Genomic DNA, 17,376 nt, shown 5'->3' on the forward strand with positions numbered 1-17,376 from the left:
GCTAATTTTTGTTTTTTTGTTTTTGAGACGGAGTCTTGCCCTGTCGCCCAGGCTGGAGTGCAGTGGCATGATCTCAGCTCACTGCAAGCTCCGCCTCCCGGGTTCACACCATTCTCCTGCCTCAGCCTCCCAAGTAGCTGGGACTACAGGCACCCACCACCACACCTGGCTAATTTTTTGTATTTTTAGTAGAGACGGGGTTTCACCGTGTTAGCCAGGATAGTCTCAATCTCCTGACCTCATGATCCGCCCGCCTCAGCCTCCCAAAGTGCTGGGATTACAGGCATGAGCCACCATGCCCAGCCAATTTTTGTATTTTTAGTAGAGACTGGGTTTTGTCATATTGCCCAGGCTGGTCTCAAACTCCTGACCTCAAGTGATCCACCTGCCTCGGCCTCCCAAAGTGCTGGCATTACAGGTGTGAGCCACCATGCCCAGCCAAATTTTGTAATTCTTTAAATCACATGTTGACAGACAAATCTGAGACAGTATGTAATAATAAAAAGAATATAGAATCTGGAATAAGAAGGCCTCAGTCCTAAGTCCTGCTCTACTACTTAAGGGCTGTGTTACCTACCTCTAACAAGTAATAGACTTTCTGTACTTCATTTTTCTCCTCTGGACAGTCTGTATGCTATAAAGCACTATATAAACGTTAGTTGTTGTTATCCACATTTATAACAATGCTTTTAACTACAATTTTTCTGGGAAGGCAAAGGTACAAAATAAACCTAATAAACCTACAGATTTCACAACAATTACCATCTGGCTTTCTGGGCTTGTCCCCTGCAAAGAGGACAAGGTTGTAGGCAATTCACTAACTTTTTTGGGGGATGGAGTCTCTCTCTGTCGCCCAGGCTGGAGTGCAGTGGCATGATCTCAGCTCACTGCAACCTCTGCCTCCCAGGTTCAAGTGATTCTCCTGCCTCAGCCTCCCGAGTAGCTGGGATTACAGGCGCCTGCTACCATGCCTGGCTAATTTTTGTATTTTTAGTAGAGACGGGGTTTCACCATGTTGGCCAGGCTGGTCTCAAACTCCTGACCTCAGGTGATCCGCCTGCCACAGCCTCCCAAAGTGCTGGGATTACAGGCGTGAGCCACCACACCTGGCCAATTCACTAACTTCTGTTAAATTCTCTACTCATTCATGATGCATGCAACTTTTACTGAAACCAGCACCTTGCTGTTTCCAGTGCTAGGTAAGGAAGGTAAAGTACCTACCCTCAAGGAGTTCATGGTCTAGTCAGGGTACTAGAAATGTAAACCAAAAATTGAAATTTCAGGGTGATCAGTGCTTTAACGGAGGTTTGCACCATGTATTATTGGGAGGCTACACAGAGGGAAATGATCAGCTCTACAGGGGCAGAGGGGTGACCAGAGAAGACTTTTCAAATGAGGTGCCGCAGATCCTATCATGATGTGGGAGTAACTAGGACTTTACCAGAAAGTCAAGAAGAGAAGGAATTTTCAACAACAGAAAACAAGTAATATGCACCATGGCATTAAAGAAACTACAAAATGCAGCTGGCCACGGTGGCTCACGCCTGTAATCCCAGCACTTTGGCAGGCCGAGGCAGGAGGATCACGAAGTCGGAGACCGAGACGATCCAGGCTAACAGGGTGAAACCCCATCTCTACTAAAAATACAAAAAATTAGCCAGGCATGGTGGCGGACGCCTGTAGTCCCAGCTCACTCAGGAGGCTGAGGAAGGAGAATGGCGTGAACCCGGGACGCGGAGCTTGCCGTGAGCCCGGGACGCGGAGCTTGCCGTGAGCCCGAGATCGCACCACTGCACTCCAGCCTGGGCGACAGAGCGAGACTCCGTCTCAAAAAAAAAAGAAAAAGAAACTACAACATGCTTGGTTGGGTCAGGGGGCAAGGGAGGGAGTAGATGAGGGTACAAGTAGTAAACAAAGAGCCAGGAAAAACCTTGTATTCCCTGGTAAGGAACCTGGACTGGATCCTATACGTAATGGGACACAATTAGGGCATTTTGTTGTCTCATTTGCATATTAGAGTGCACACTTATAAGCAGTGTCTGGGACAGATCAGCAAGGGGCCAGCTGGAAGCAGGAAGTTGCTGCAGTAGAGAGGCAAGATGTGTAAATATGGAAATTTTTAAAAGGTGCAGATCTGATAGAATGAGCAGAATGAACTAGCAGGGGAGAGAAGGGGGAGAGAAAAGAGAGTCTAGGACAAAGTCTAGGGTCTCTGAATTACAACAGAATAGATGGTGGAATTACTTACTGAAATGAAGCCCTCAGGAGGAGGCATGTATCTGTGTGTGGAGAAGAGGGACGGGTTAAGATGATGAGTTGAGTTTTGTACTCATGGGACATGCTGATGTATATGCGGGTACATGTTTGGGCTGAAGATAAAGGTTTGGGAACACATGGCCCACTGGAAGTACGTAAAGCCAGAGTGGGGCCAGAGGCTGATTAGATGGTCTGGGTCAGAAGAGAAGAAGGCATGGGAAAACCACGTCTATAGGGCAAGCAGGGGAAAGCCCACAGCAGAAAAGAGGAAAAAAGAATGCTCAGAGCAGGGGGAACTGGAAGAGTGTTTTTAGTTTCAAGAAGAAATTATCAACGCTGTCAAATGTCTCAGAGAACAGAATACAAGGAAGAATGCAAAATGTCCAATGGACTAAGGTTTAGGAAAGTGTCCATGTGTGCTCTTTGCCTAAGCAGTTTAGGAAGAAAGAAGCTGATAATCATAGCTTGAAAAGTGAATGAGAAGTAAGAATTCACACAATTCCAAGGATAAATTATTATTTCAAGAAACTTGACTGTAAAATGAAAGGAAGAGAGAAGGCAGTTGCTAAAGAAGATCCAGTGTCACCAGGATAAATGTGGACATATTCACAAACTGCTGAGGAGTCCCCAAAAGATTAAGAGACTATAGAGGAAGCGAAGCTGGCAATAAATGATTGGGGTAGGAGTAAAGGCTGGAGTAGAAAAAGAAGTGATACGGCTGGGCACGGTGGCTCATGGCTGTAATCCCAGCACTTTGGGAGGCCAAGGTGGGCAGATCACCTGAGGTCAGGAGTTCGAGACCAGCCTGGCCAGCATGGTGAAACCCCATCTCTACTAAAAATACAAAATTACCCGGGCATGGTAGCACGCGCCTGTAATCCAAGCTACTGGGGAAGCTGAGACAAGAGAATCACTTGAACCCGGGAGGTGGAAGTTGCAGTGAGCCAAGATCACACCATTGCACTCCAGCCTGGGCATTTTGAGTGAAACTCTGTCTCAAAAATAAATAAATACATACATACATAAGAAAAAGAAGTGATCATGTGATCAGATTAGGGGGCAGGTCTATTCCCAGGCAGGATAAAAGTCACCTCATTCACCAGTCAGTGGGGCAGAGGTGAAGGCAGGTGTAACCAAATATAAGTTTATAGTATTAGCAATAGAAAAGTGAAAGTATGAAATAAACAGGAAAGGGGCCGAGCACAGTGGCTCACATCTATAACCCCAGCATGTTGGGAGGCCAAGGCAGGAGAATCACTTGATGCCAGGAATTCATGATCAACCTGAGCAACACACTGAGACTCCATCTCTATAAAAAATAATAATAATAGGCCAGGCACAGTGGCTCACACCTGTAATCCCAGCACTCTGGGAGGCCGAGGTGGGCGGATCACGAGGTCAGGAGATCGAGACCATCCTGGCTAACACAGTGAAACCCCGTCTCTACTGAAAATACAAAAAAATTAGCCAGACGTGGTGGCGGGCGCCTGTAGTCCCAGCTACCCGGGAGGCTGAGGCAGGAGAATGGCGTGAAGCCGGGAGGCGGAGCTTGCAGTGAGCCGAGATCGCGCCACTGTACTCCAGCCTGGGCGACAGAGCAAGACTCTGTCTCAAAAAAATAAAAAATAAAAAAATAAAAATAATAATAATTAGCTGGGCATGGTGGCACGCACCTGTAGTCCCAGCTATGTGAGAGGCTGAGGACAGAGGATCACTTGAGTCCAGGAGGATGTAGTGAGCTATGATCGTGCCACAGCACACTCTAGTCTAGGCACCACAGAGCAAGTTCCTGTCTCAAAAATTAAAAAAATAAAAAAGGAAAGGGGAGATAGATTTAGCCACAAGAAAAAAATAAACTTTTGTTCCACACAAGGAATCTACAGGTTGTAAATTTTTCCTAAAAGGACTTTGCACAAAATAGGCAGACCCACCTGGTAAGGCACAATCAGTAGGAAAAACTGGAAAGTTATATATTGTTTAAATCCACATACTTTTTTTTTTTTTTTTCCTTGAGACAGAGTCTCACTCTGTCACCCAGGCTGGAGTGCAATGGCGTGATCTTGGCTCACTGCAACCGCCACCTCCCATGCTGAAGTGATTCTCCTGCCTCAGCCTCCCGAGTAGCTGGGACAACAGGGAGTTACCACACCCAGCTAATTTTTGTAGTTTTAGTAGAGACAGGGTTTCTCCATGTTGGCCAGCCTCGTCTCAAACTCCTGACCTCAGGTGATTCAACTGCTTTGGCCTCCCAAAGTGCTGAGATTACAAGTGGGAGCCACCACGCCCGGCAAAAATCAATGTACTTTAACAAGTACTTACAAAGCACCAGCTATATTGTGGGTACTGGAAACACCAAAAGTGATTTTGACTAGGTCCTTGTCCCAAGGGGATTTGGGGCCTTGAAAGGCATATAGCTCAACTCGAACATCTTGATACAAGACAGAAGAAAACTCTTCTTTAGCTGGAGTCAAGAGAACCCATCTTCCTCCACACTATTTTTATTTTCTTAACTTTGGTTCTAACCTTAAGTGCCTCTTCTGAACATCTCTGAAAGAAGAGCTATCAGCCTATTCAAGTATTTGGCTACTTTTAAAAAGGAGGCTGGCTGGGCGCGGTGGCTCAGGCCTGTAATCTCAGCACTTTGTGAGGCCAATGTGGGTGGATCACAAGGTCAGGAGAGTGAGACCAGTCCTGGCTAACATGGTGAAACCCCGTCTCTACTAAAAATACAAAAATTAGCCGGGCGTGGTGGCACACGCCTGTAGTCCCAGCTACTCAGGAGGCTGAGGCAGGAGAATCACTTGAACCCAAGAGGCGGCAGTTGCAGTGAGCCGAGATTGCACCACTGCACTCCAGCCTGGGCAACAGAGCGAGACTCCATCTCAAAAAAAAAAAAATTGCCATTCTGTTACCCCACAGTCTCCAAGTTTAGGTGGAGAATGAAGTCTTATGCTAGGAATATACATATGTGGAAAAGGGGGTTATTACAGGAAAGATCAGGTAGTGGCAAGATTCTCCAGTGTTAACATACCTTAGACCTGCTCAGTCTAACAGAACAGGTTTGCCAAAGTCAGCTGACTAGGCTTTTACTCTTTATATATCTATATCTGTATCTATATCTATAGATATTTATATCTATATATATATATTTTACTATATATATATATATATAAATTTTTTCTTTTTTGAGACGGAGTTTCACTCTTGTCACCCAGGCTAGAGTGCAACGGCAAGATCTCAGCTCACTGCAACCTCCACCTCCAGGGTTCAAGCGATTCTCCTGCCTCAGCCTCCTGCGTAGCTGGGACTACAGGTGTGCATCACTACACCTGGCTAATTTTGTATTTTTAGTAGAGACGGCGTTTCACCATGTTGGCCAGGCTGGTCTTGAACTCCTGACCTCAGGTGATACGCCTGCCTCAGCCTCCCAAAGTGCTGGAATTACAGGCATGAGCCACCATGCCCGGCCACTCTAACAGATATTTAAAAACCAAAAAAGAAACATGTCCTAATGTGGTCAGTTAGAAGTACTCTCCTGCCAAACTGGAAAGCCCTAACCCTAATAACGTTCAGGGTTATTTCAGAGGGCGGAAGGAAAGAGTTTGTAACTAGCAACGCTATACAAGCTAAAATACTTTTCTCTTGGGAATATTTTTTTCATTCCTCGTCCCTAAATAGATATACATACATGGCATTTGATAATGCTATTAAAGGACTGAAAGTGGAACTAATTGTGAGGTGTAGAAATAATTCTCCCTAAGGTGATAACTGAAAAACTTTTCTCTCTTATCTACAAACCTCCTTCTGATCTTGAAAGAAAATTATCAGATCTTCACTCAGGGCTTGAACATTCCTTCCCAAACTCCCCTCACCCTCTTCTTAAAAGACAGACTTGGCAATTTAATCCTCAAAAACAGTGTCTAACTGCTGTCCTACAGAGCTTGCTTGAAGCCTACTAGGGTCTCCTCTTCCACTTTCCCTAAAAGGGAGAAAAATGGGAGATGTAGGGCCAGTAGTGAATAAAAACATTTACTATTCCCTGTGGAAGAACCTTGTGATATGAGGCAAGAATGGCTAGCTAGCATGTAGGATTTTGTCAGCTTGATAGGTATGCTAGTATTTCTTGGGAGACTTAGCCCTGCTGAACAGGAAAATAACAGTGTTAATAACAGAATAAGATAAATTTCCTATTCCAGGTGGGCTTGGTACAGTCATAGTTAGAGGCAAGAGGGTAGAGTAAGACTTGGTAGTCCAGGTGAAGACCCGCTTGTGATAAAAAGATAGATAATGTGATTTCTACCTATTAAGTCCTAGATTCCTAAGTAGTTTTAAAACACTTCTCCACTTGTTCACCTGCCCAAGGCAAATGATTTAAAGCAGATCAGTGGTTGTCATGGGTCTTCCCATGAAGGGAAGAGAGGAGTAGAAGGGCCATGCTGGTTTGCAATGTAACTCCAAAACCACCAAAAAACTAAGGCAGTAAAAAAATTCCCGAGGTTCTCATCCAATCTATTCTGATTCTAATTAACTGCTCTGTGCACCAAGGTAGTTCTGCAACAACAGGCTTTATACAAAAGCATAGACAGCTACATCTTGGAATTAACACACTTATGGTGCACCCATTGTATAAAAGTTTACAAAAATGCTTTTAAAATACCTAAATAAAATGCCCCCAAACCTTAAAGAAATGCCTTTCTGACATGGCAAATCAGAAAAGGGCTGGAAAGCAAGCCTTACAGAATCATGTCCAGTTTATTGAGGGTGGTACACCTACTGTCACTAACATATTTCTGGAATGGTTAAAAGCATCTATGTTGTTAGTGCATAAAGAAAACTATCCCACATTACGAATCATTAGTACAGAATGGGCTTAGTTTCATCTTGTATATCATCATTAAAAAGCAATTAAAGACAATTGCAATGGTTTTGAAAGGAAATTCTGTGAAAAGTCTATCAACAGGGCTTAGGCTAAGCCTCTCTAAAATAATTAATAAGTAATTACATATTTTGAGAAGTAAAGAAGAAAGTAGCCACTCTCTGCTGGAAGAATGCTTATTTGCCAGGCACTGAGATAGGTACTTTTACCTAGTGTTATCTCATGTGATCATCACAATTCTGGCAAGGTAGATTAGTTCTTCCCATTTTCAGGCGAGAAAAAAAGGTTTGGAGAACTTAAGTAACTTGTTAAAGGTCATAGCTAGAGGATAGCAAAGCCAAGCTTTGAACTGTGGTCACTTAGACCCTGAAGCATACCCTCTTGAGATGTAGTCCTGATTTAATTTAAAAAATCAATCTGTCTACCCTGTGGCCCATCCCCTCTGAGCTTTTGCTTTCCATCTCTACAGGAACTTTCCTATCATCATACAGGTATGCTCCAGAATCTCCCAGGTGTTAAAAACTCTTCTTTGTCATAATGGAAGTACAAATTACGACCACAAAGTGTTACCACCACTGGAATGGCTAAAATGGAAAAGAGATACTAGCAAATGTTGATAAGGATAAAGAGCAACTGGAGCAGCTGGGCGTGGTGGCTCACACCTGTAATCCCAGCACTTTGGGAGGCCAAGTCAGACGGATCACCTGAGGTCGGAAGTTCGAGACCAGCCTGGACAACATGGTGAAACCTCGTCTCTACTAAAAATACAAAAAATTAGCCAGGCGTGGTGGCACATGCCTATAATCCCAGCTACTCAGGAGGCTGAGGCAGGAGAATCGCTTGAACCCGGGAAGCAGAGGTTGCAATGAACCCAGATCGCACCATTGCATTCCTGCCTGGATGACAGAGCAAAACTGTCTCAAAAAAAAGGAAAAAAGAGCAACTGGAACTCTAATATTACTGGTGGAAGTGTAAATTACTCCAATTTGGAAATTTTGTGTGTCTGTGTGTGTGTGCGCGCACGCATATACACGCGCACACACATCTCTTTCCATGGCTTTGCAATTCTGCTTCCAGGCATATACCCAACAGAAATACATTCACCCAAACAGTATATACAGGAATATCCATGGAAGCCCTACTGTAATAGCCTCAAGCTGGAAACAACTGAAGGGTCCATCAACGGTAGAATTATGATATGTTCACAGAACAATGAGAAAAAACAAACAACTGATACATGCAATAGTACAGATGAATCTTATGTTGAGCAAAAGCAGGAGGCACAAATGAATACATGGGAAATGATTCGTTTTACATAAAATTCAAAACCAGGCAAACTATGGTGTTCAAAATCAGGATAGTGGTCATCCTGTGAGGTAGGATTACAGATGGAAGGCAGCCCAAGGGGCTTCTGGTAACATTCTGTTTCTTAATCTGAACGCTGATTATGTAGATATGTTGACTTTGTAAAAATTCATCGAACTGTACACTTATAATTTATATACTTCTCTAGTTACATTTGAATTAAAAGTTTATATGAGTGTTTTGTTTTGTTTTGAGACAGGGTGTCTCACTCTGTTGCTCAGGCTGGAGTGCAGTGATGCGACTATGGCTCACTATAACCTGGACCTCCCAGGCTTACGTGATCCTCCTGCCACAGCATGCCGAGTAGCTGGGACTACAGGCGTGCACCACCACACCTAATTTCTCTTATTTTTTTTGTCTAGATGGGGTTTCGTCAAGTTGCCCAGGCTGATCTCGAACTCCTGGGCTCAAGCAATCCACCCGCCTCAGCCTCCCAAAGTGCTGGGTTTACAGACGTGGGCCCCTGCACCCAGCCTATATGACAGATTTTTTTCTTTTCTTTTCGTTTCTTTGAGACGCAGTCTCGCTCCGTCGCCAGGCTGGAATGCAGTGGCGCGATCTCAGCTCACTGCAACCTCCGCCTGCTGGGTTCAAGCGATTCTCGTGCCTCAGCCTCCCGAGTAGCTGGGATTACAGGCACACGCCACCACACCCAGCTAATTTTTGTATTTTTAGTAGAGACGGGGTTTCACCATGTTGGGCAGGATGGTCTTGATCTCCTAACCTCATGATCCGCCCACCTCGGCCTCCCAAAGTGCTGGGCTTTTGGCGTGAGCCACCGCACCCAGCCAATGACAGATTTTTTAAAGCACCTAGTCAAATATTTGTAATTTGTTAAAAAATAACCAAAAAATAAAAAATAAAACCCCATTTTGACCCCACATTCTCCCCCTCCCCAGTAAAGCTCTTTTTCTGCGATCTCCTCTAAATCAAATTTCTCCAAATATTTGACTCCACTTTCTTTTTTTTTTTTTGAAACGGAGTTTCACTCTTGTTGCCCAGGCTGGAGTGCAACGGCACGATCTCAGCTCACTGCAACCTCTGCCTCCCGGGTTCAAGCAATTCTCCTGCCTCAGCCTCCCGAGTATCTGGGATTACAGGCATACACCTCCATGCCCAGCTAATTTTGTATTTTTGGTAGAGACAGGGTTTCTCGATGTTGGTCAGACTGGTCTCAAACTCCCAACCACAGGTGATCTGCCCACCTCGACCTCCCAAAGTGCTGGGATTACAGGCGTGAGCCACTGCGCCTGGCCGACTCCACTTTCTTAACCTCTAATTCACTCTTAAACCTTCAATCTAGCTTGAGCCAACCACCATTCCTAATCTCTTCAAGGTCACCAGGGAATTCCAAGTGGCCAGATCTAATTGACACTTCTCTATCCTCATCTTAATCTCTCAGCAATGCTGGACACAAGCGACTCTCCCCCTCTAAACATCTCTTAGCTTCTAGCACTCTGCACCCGTGGCTTTCCTCCTACCTCAAAGCCTTTTTGCTGCTTCTTACCCCTCCCTCTGTTCTTAAATGTTGTGAGTGTCCAGGCTGTCTTGGGCCTCCCTCTCCAACCACATCTCAGGTTGCTTTAAATACCCTTCTTGGCCGGCGCCGTGGCTCACGCCTGTAATCCCAGCACTTTGGGAGGCCAAGGCAGGCAGATCACTTGAGGTCGGGAGTTCAAGACCAGCCTGGCCAACATGGTGAAACCCCATCTCTACTAAAAATATAAAAAATTAGCCAGGCATGGTGGCAGGCACCTGTAGTCCCAGCTACTTGGGAGGCTGAGGTAGGAGAATCACTTGAACCTGGAAGGCAGAGGTTGCAGTGAGCTGAGATCATGCCACTGCACTCCAGCCTGGGCCACAGAGCGAGACTCTCTCTCAAAAAAAAAAAAAAAAAAAAAAATACTTTTCTTAAATCAAAGATGCATAAATTCCTACCTTCATCTCCCCTGTCCCTGCTGGTAGGTTAAAACATCATCTTTCATGTATTAATCACATTTCCCTCCTTAGGCCCTTTAGATTTGTTGTTTGTTCCTTCTGCCTGGATTGGTCTCCCCAGAACTTCCTATGCTTAGCTCCTTCTTGTCATCCAAACATCAGCTTTAATGTCGTTTTCTTTCTTCTTTGTGTGTGTGTGTGTGTGTATGTGTGTGTGTGAGAGAGAGAGAAAGAGAGAGAGAGAGAGATAGGATCTCTCTCCAAGCTGGAGTGCAGTGGCTTGATCATAGCTCACAGTAATCTCGAACTCCTGGGCTCTAAGGATCCTCCTGCCTCAGCCTCCCAAAGCTCTGGGATTACAGGTGTGAGCTACCATGCCCAGCCTTTTAATGTCATTTTCTAAATTCACCATAACATTTGGTATTAGCTGATATTATTTGCTTACTTATTAACTGCTTTCCCTAACTAGAATAGAAACCCCATGAGGGCAGGAACTTTGTGCTCTACTGAATTTCCAGTCTAGAATGGCTTCTTGGGTAAAAGAACAGCCTCCTAACAGGTTTCCTAGCTTTAATTCTTGCCTCTAGCCAACTATTTCTCCACAAGGCATCACCCACTGCCCTCCTCCCCTCAACACACACACTTAAAGCTCTTTAATGTTGCTTGTTCCTAGAAGTGATCTTCCTTGGATGGATTATCCAAGGCATCCACCCAATGAAAGAAATCATGTTAACTCTTTGTACATAAAAATGTTTAAAAACTCTTCAAAAAAAAAGTTCTTTAATGGACTCCTATTGCATTTTAGAATAAAAATAATCACTTCTTACATGGTTAAAGACCCTGACCACTTCTCCAATTCATGCTGTGCTACTTTTCTCACTCGTTAACTTCAAGCCATAGTGGGCTGGTGTGTGTAAATGAGGGAGGACTCCTCATGTAGGTGATACTTGAGATGAGACCTGAAGGCTGAGAAAGGATTTTTTTTACCGCATCCAGCTAAAACTTATAATTCTAAAATGATGGCTGGGCATTGTGGCTCACTCCTACAATCCCAGCACTCTGGGAGGCCAAGGCAGGCAGATCAGTTGAGGTCAGGAGTTCAAGACCAGCCTAGACAACATGGTGAAACCCCGTCTCTACTAAAAACACAAAAATTAGTGGTGTGGTGGCACACGCCTGTAGTCCCAGCTACTCAGGAGGCTAAGGGAGAAGTATCGCTTGAACCCGGGAGGCAGAGGTTGCAGTGAGCCAAGACCACACCACTGCACTCCAGCCTGGGCCACAGAGCCAGACTTCATCTCAAAAAAATAAATAAAATAAAATAAAATGCTAATGACCTACATGTTTCATAGGCATTACTGGCTGGAAAGCCCAAGGTCTCTCTCCTCTCTCTGGTCACCCAAAGCTTGGGTTTGTTACCACCCAAGGCCCTTGGTGGGACAGGCCCTGACACAGCTGATTTATACCAACAACATAATTTAAAAATCACAATGTCCTGAGAACTCACCTGAAATTTAAAATCATCTCTTAACTTGGAAGGCTGCTTACTTTTAAAAATAAGTTAGTCTGGCAAGCAACTTGAACTCCTTTGAAACTGTTTACTGGAATTTTCCAGCAAACCTGCCTGAGGTACCCACCCTGACTTGTAGAGATTTAAAATGCTGATGACAACACAATGAGCATAAAATAGGACAACTGTTGCATTTGTAAGTAAGCAGCCTGCTAAGTAAACCACACTACTAACTGGTCTCATGTGCTGGGGGTGGGACAATGAAGCATGTTCTCTGTGATACTATTTCTGAGATATTTATTTTAGAATAAATAATTCAGTGGCCAGGCGCAGTGGCTCACACCTGTAATCCCAGCACTCTGGGAGGCCAAGGCAGGCGGATCACCTGAGGCCAAGAGTTCGAGATCAGCCTGGCCAACATGGTGAAACGCAATCTCTACTAAAAATACAAAAAATTAGCTGGGCGTAGTGGCATGCACCTGTAGTCCCAGCTACTCAGGAGGCTAAGGCAGGATAATTGCTTGAACCCAGCAGGCGGAGGTTGCAGTGAGCTGAGATCACATCACTGCACTCCAGCCTGGCGACAGAATGAGACTCCATCTCAAAAAAAGAAAAAGAAAAAGAAAAGAAAAAAGAATTCAGAATACCTAAGTCACAGAGAAGACATGTATATGGTAGAACTTTAGAACCCAAGGTCTGAATTAGGATAAAGAGCCCTGCTGAAGTGGTGCATGGGCTGGACATAAACAAGGAATATTTCACAGGCCAAAACTCAGGGGAGGAAAACATTTCCAAAGCTTTTAATACTAATAGACATTTTCTATCCTCCAAGGCAGTCCTTTGGATATGGGTAACGGATAAATGTGTATTTCCTAGGTAAGAATTTTATTTTAGAGCTAAAGTTTAAGAAGACAGAACAGTTGGAGAGAAAGGTGGAGGAAAAAAAAGCCGTTCCCAAGTATGTTTTACTTTGGCTTTAAAATCAGTCAGACCTGACCTTAAATCCTGGCTCTAACACTGAATAAATGAATGAGCTTGAGTAAATTGCCACTAGGAGCTTCAGAGTAACAGGAATAAATTCCCTACACCTCACAGGCTGGACGTAGAGGTGGTGCTCAGTATAAAGGGGGATCATATCTTTACTGGACTTTTCAATCTTACATCAAGAGCACAGGGCAGTGTTAGACATTCAGTAAATAGCCGTCATTATAATAAGGCATGGGCTCATGAGGATTAAATGTTTGCCTCTCTCCAAACCAGCTTCCAGAGCCTCCATTCACACAGAGATGTCAGTAACATCAAAGACACAAGGACTAGAGCCTCTTCTCTCCTCCAGTCCCCAAGTTATACTTTAATATAAAGGATCGAAACTTTAGACATGACATAATCTTCTGTGCTATTATTTCAGATGGCGGACAAGGGGAAAATTGGGGGAGTTATTCAGAACTTGGGGTTCCTGAAGTCCTTTCTCAGAAGATAACAAAGTAAAAACATTATAAAACACCTAAAATGTGCCAAGTTAGTTGTTACGTTTGCATCTGTTGTCTTATTTAACATAATAATCTTACAAAAATCAGAATTAAAATGGTCTGATTTTTGTAGGATTCAATAAAAAGTACCTTAAGCACCTTGTAAAAAGTATAATACATAGAAAAACCATTCCTGGGACTACAGAACTTTAATTTATACATCCCATAAGTCATCTGCATTTCTAGTTTCAAGTTCAGGGTACCAGTGATATAGACCCCCAACCTTCTAAAGATAAAGCCTTTAATTGATATTTAAGGTGTACTTCAGTTTCTCTTCTTACCTTTGCTCCATTTGAGGAGATTTTTCTGACTTAAGTGTCTCAACTGCAACTAATGCTTTATTTCATTGATTCATTTATTGAGACAAGTCTCTGTCACCCAGCCTGGAGTGCATTGGCACCATCATAGCAAACTGCAGCCTTGAGCGATCGTCCCACCTCAGCACCCTGAGTAGCTAGGACTGCAAGTACCCACCACCTTGCCCAGCTAATTTTTTATTTTTATTTTTTTGTAGAGACAGGGTCTATGTTACTCAGACTGGTCTTTGAACTCCTAGCCTCAAGCAATCCTACCTGGGCCTCCCAAAGTGCTGGGATTACAGGCAATGAGCCAGCACATTGGTCTACCCTCCTTTTAATAAGTGTTGTCAGCCGGGCACAGCGGGCTTATGCCTGTAATCCCAATGAAACCTCGTCTCTACTAAAAAAACAAAAATTAGCCAGGCATGGTGACAGGTGCCTGTAATCCCAGCTACACGGAGGCTGAGGCAGGAGAATCGCTTATCTAGGAGGCGGAGGTTGCAGTGACTCGACATTGCACCACTGCAGTCCAACCTGGGAGACAGAGCAAGACTCCGTCTCAAAAAAAATAAAATAAGTGTTGTCACTGGGTAACTAGTAAATAATAATGAAAGCAAATCCTTAGTGCTCAGGGCCTTACTCCTTACTCTATCCTGTTCTTTCAGTTCTTCAAACACCAAGGTTATTTTGGCTTTAGGAATCTCCCTCCCTCAAGCTATTCAGCTATTCTCTCAGTCTGGAGCACTACTGCCACCTCACCTCCCTTACATATCATTTATTTCCTCAGGGAAACCTTTCCTGATCCTGTCTGTGCTCTCATAACATCTTTTTTTTTTTCTTTTTTTTTTTTTTTTTTTGAGACAGGGTCTCACTCTGTCACCCAGGCTGGAGTACAGTGGTGCGATCACAGCTCACTGCAGCCTCAATCTCCCAGGCTCAAGTGATCCTCCCACCTCAGCCTCCCAAAGGGTTGGAAGTACAGGTGTGAGCCACCATGCCTGGCCTCATAGAATCTTATATACTTCCTTATAACCAGAATTGATTTATCAGACTATTTAGCATGAATCTCCTGTACCTCTGGGGAACGTAAGAGGAACAACAACAGGCAAGGTCCTTGAATCTCATAATGATTACATTCTGGGGGAAAGAGCATTCTAGCAGCACTGTATCTAATCAACTGGCTAACAATTTGTATAATTCTTTTTTTTTTTTTTTCTTTTTTTTGAGACAGAGTCTCACTCTGTCGCCCAGGCTGGAGTGCAGTAGCATGATCTCAGCTCACTGCAACCTCCACCTCCCAAGTTCAAGCAATTCTCATGCTTCAGCCTCCTGAGTAGCTGGGATTACAGGCACGTGCCACCATGCCTGGCTAATTTTTTGTATTTTTAGTAGAGATGGGGTTTTACTATGTTGGCCAGGCTGGTCTTGAACTCCTGACCTCAAGTGATCCGCCCGCCTCAGCCTCCCAAAGTTCTAGGATTACAGGAGTGAGCCACTGTGCCCGGCCTGTATAATTCTTTTTAAAGTATTTTTCTTCCATATTTAGGGTGTGGAAAGTGAAACAGGAAACAAGAGTAAGTCTATTTCACAGCATTATTCTCAGCCTTAATGCCAGGTAATCAACACATATTTGTTGAATTATTAACTAATGACAACAGCAATAGAGTGCTTTTTTAAAAAAAAAGGACAGAAATTCATGCTTAAAATTGCACAATTGGCGAGGCACGGTGGCTCACGCCTGTAATCGCAGCACTTTGGGAGGCCGAGGCCGGCGGATCACCTGAAGTCAGGAGTTTGAGACCAGCCTGGCCAACATGGCAAAACCCCGTCTGTACTACAAATACAAAAAATTAGCTGGGTGTGGTGGTGTACACCCATAGTCCCAGCTACTCGGGAGGCTGAGGCAGGAGTATCGCTTGAACCTGGGAGGCAGAGGTTGCGGTGAGCCAAGATTGCACACTGCACTCCACCCTGGCTGACAGAGTGAGACTCTGTCTCAAAAAAAAAAAAAAAAAAAAGACAGAAACTACACAATTATGATTCCAGGATGATCAGTAAATTAAGGATTTTAAACACACATAACCACAGCGATACCTTGAACGAAAGACTGAAGAGAATTCTTTGTCTGCTAAGATTACTTGAAAAACCAAAGAAAAGAAAAATGGTTTAAATTGTTATTACAGAAGGACAAAACCAGAAAAGGAGAGCCTGGAAGAGGAACAAGACGGTCGCTTCCATCTCTTCCTAAAAAGACACAGAAGGCTTCAATGCCTTCACTGTTGTTTTGGATTGGAATGGTGCTGTAATGGGAACTGCAAATACAAATAAACATGAAAACAACAAATGCAGATGTAAAATAAAGACACGCTAGAAATGGAAGAAACCGACCTCTACCAGACACACCCAGGTCTGGGTATACCTTTGCCTGTTGCTCCCGACTTGCAAAGCTCAAGCAAGGTGGAAGGAGAAACATAACAAAATGATACAGGAAACGAGAGAGCAGAGGGTCTTGGAGCATAAACTGTTAAAATAATAATATGAATAAGGGGGAAAGGAGAGAGATTTCACTTCCCACTAGCAATAAGTGAGCTCTTTTTCTGAAGCGGTAACTGTTAACAACTGAAAGACATACATAATAATCACAAGTTATAAATGTTCTCAGAAACCCCTAGTTTCAACTATTCTATGACAAATATCTGCAGAGGGACCTCAGCATCTGCTACGAAGTTCAGGGAAAAGTAATTCTGACCAATGGAGCTGTGCCAAAATATCACCCCTGGGGTCTGACCAATTAAATGGCTGCTTCTTAGTGTGGAGTTTAGGAGAGATGACAGATTGAACACTGCAGCAGAGAAACCTATGCTTTCATTTCAACCCAGGCATTCTGCCCCAAAAGGTGAGTCAATCAGGAAACAAAGCAGTTCAGAGTAAAGTCTTCTAACAACGCTGAAAACAGAATAAATGGACCTGCAGTTTAATTACAGCAGGATCCTTCTTCCATCGAAACTGATGACAAAGCTCATCAAGAATAAAGAGACCCTGATCCCCCTACTACTCTGGTGCAGGAAACAGGATTGACCAGGTAAGCTCTTCTGGACCTTCTACTGAAGAAGCTGCTTTCACAAGATATTATCACAATGACTGACTAATGGGTAACCAGGATTTTTTTTTAAATGAAGGCAGGGACTAGGTGAAGGGGTTTCTGGCACTCCAAAGCACTGGGAAAAGAAGGCACTTCAGGACAGGAATTCTGTCTAGGCTCAAAATTATGCAATTTACTTTTCCAAAGTGGACTGCACAAAAATTACTGCAGCCAAATGTACCATGGTATAGAATGAATTCTGGTGTTATTTAACTCCTTTAATTAAAACCTGCTACATTGAAAAGATAATTGAAAGGATTAAAATAATGCATGTCAAAGCATTTAACCCAGAGCCCAGCAAATAATGGATGTTCAACAGAAATTGGCTGTAAATAATTTAAAGAAAGTACTTTTTTAATTTTTAAGGTTATTTTTGTTGTTGTTGTTGTTGTTTTAACACAGAAAGGCCCATTAAGGTTCTTAACTTTTTTATTTTACTTAGTTTTGAGACAGGGTCTCCC

At 43.7% G+C, this 17,376-nt stretch overlaps 1 protein-coding gene across 11 annotated transcripts in view; it reads right to left on the minus strand.

Annotated features, from left to right (window-relative positions):
- RFFL (ring finger and FYVE like domain containing E3 ubiquitin protein ligase) overlaps window positions 1-17,376 on the minus strand; it is a 79,317-nt gene that overhangs the window by 20,343 nt on the left and 41,598 nt on the right. Inside the window, exon 1 of one of the 11 annotated variants that reach the window (XM_054536663.2) lies at window positions 11,943-12,255. The exons of 9 other annotated variants lie outside the window; for them this stretch is intronic. The gene's annotated coding sequence lies outside the window, so the exon portion shown is untranslated. Of the gene's footprint in view, window positions 1-3,929; window positions 3,951-11,942; window positions 12,256-17,376 lie in introns of those variants that run through there. One more of the 11 variants, XM_054536665.2, reaches the window with a different exon arrangement.

The sequence above is a fragment of the Pongo abelii genome, chromosome 19, assembly GCF_028885655.2.
Source record: "Pongo abelii isolate AG06213 chromosome 19, NHGRI_mPonAbe1-v2.0_pri, whole genome shotgun sequence".
Taxonomy (NCBI): Eukaryota; Metazoa; Chordata; class Mammalia; order Primates; family Hominidae; genus Pongo; species Pongo abelii.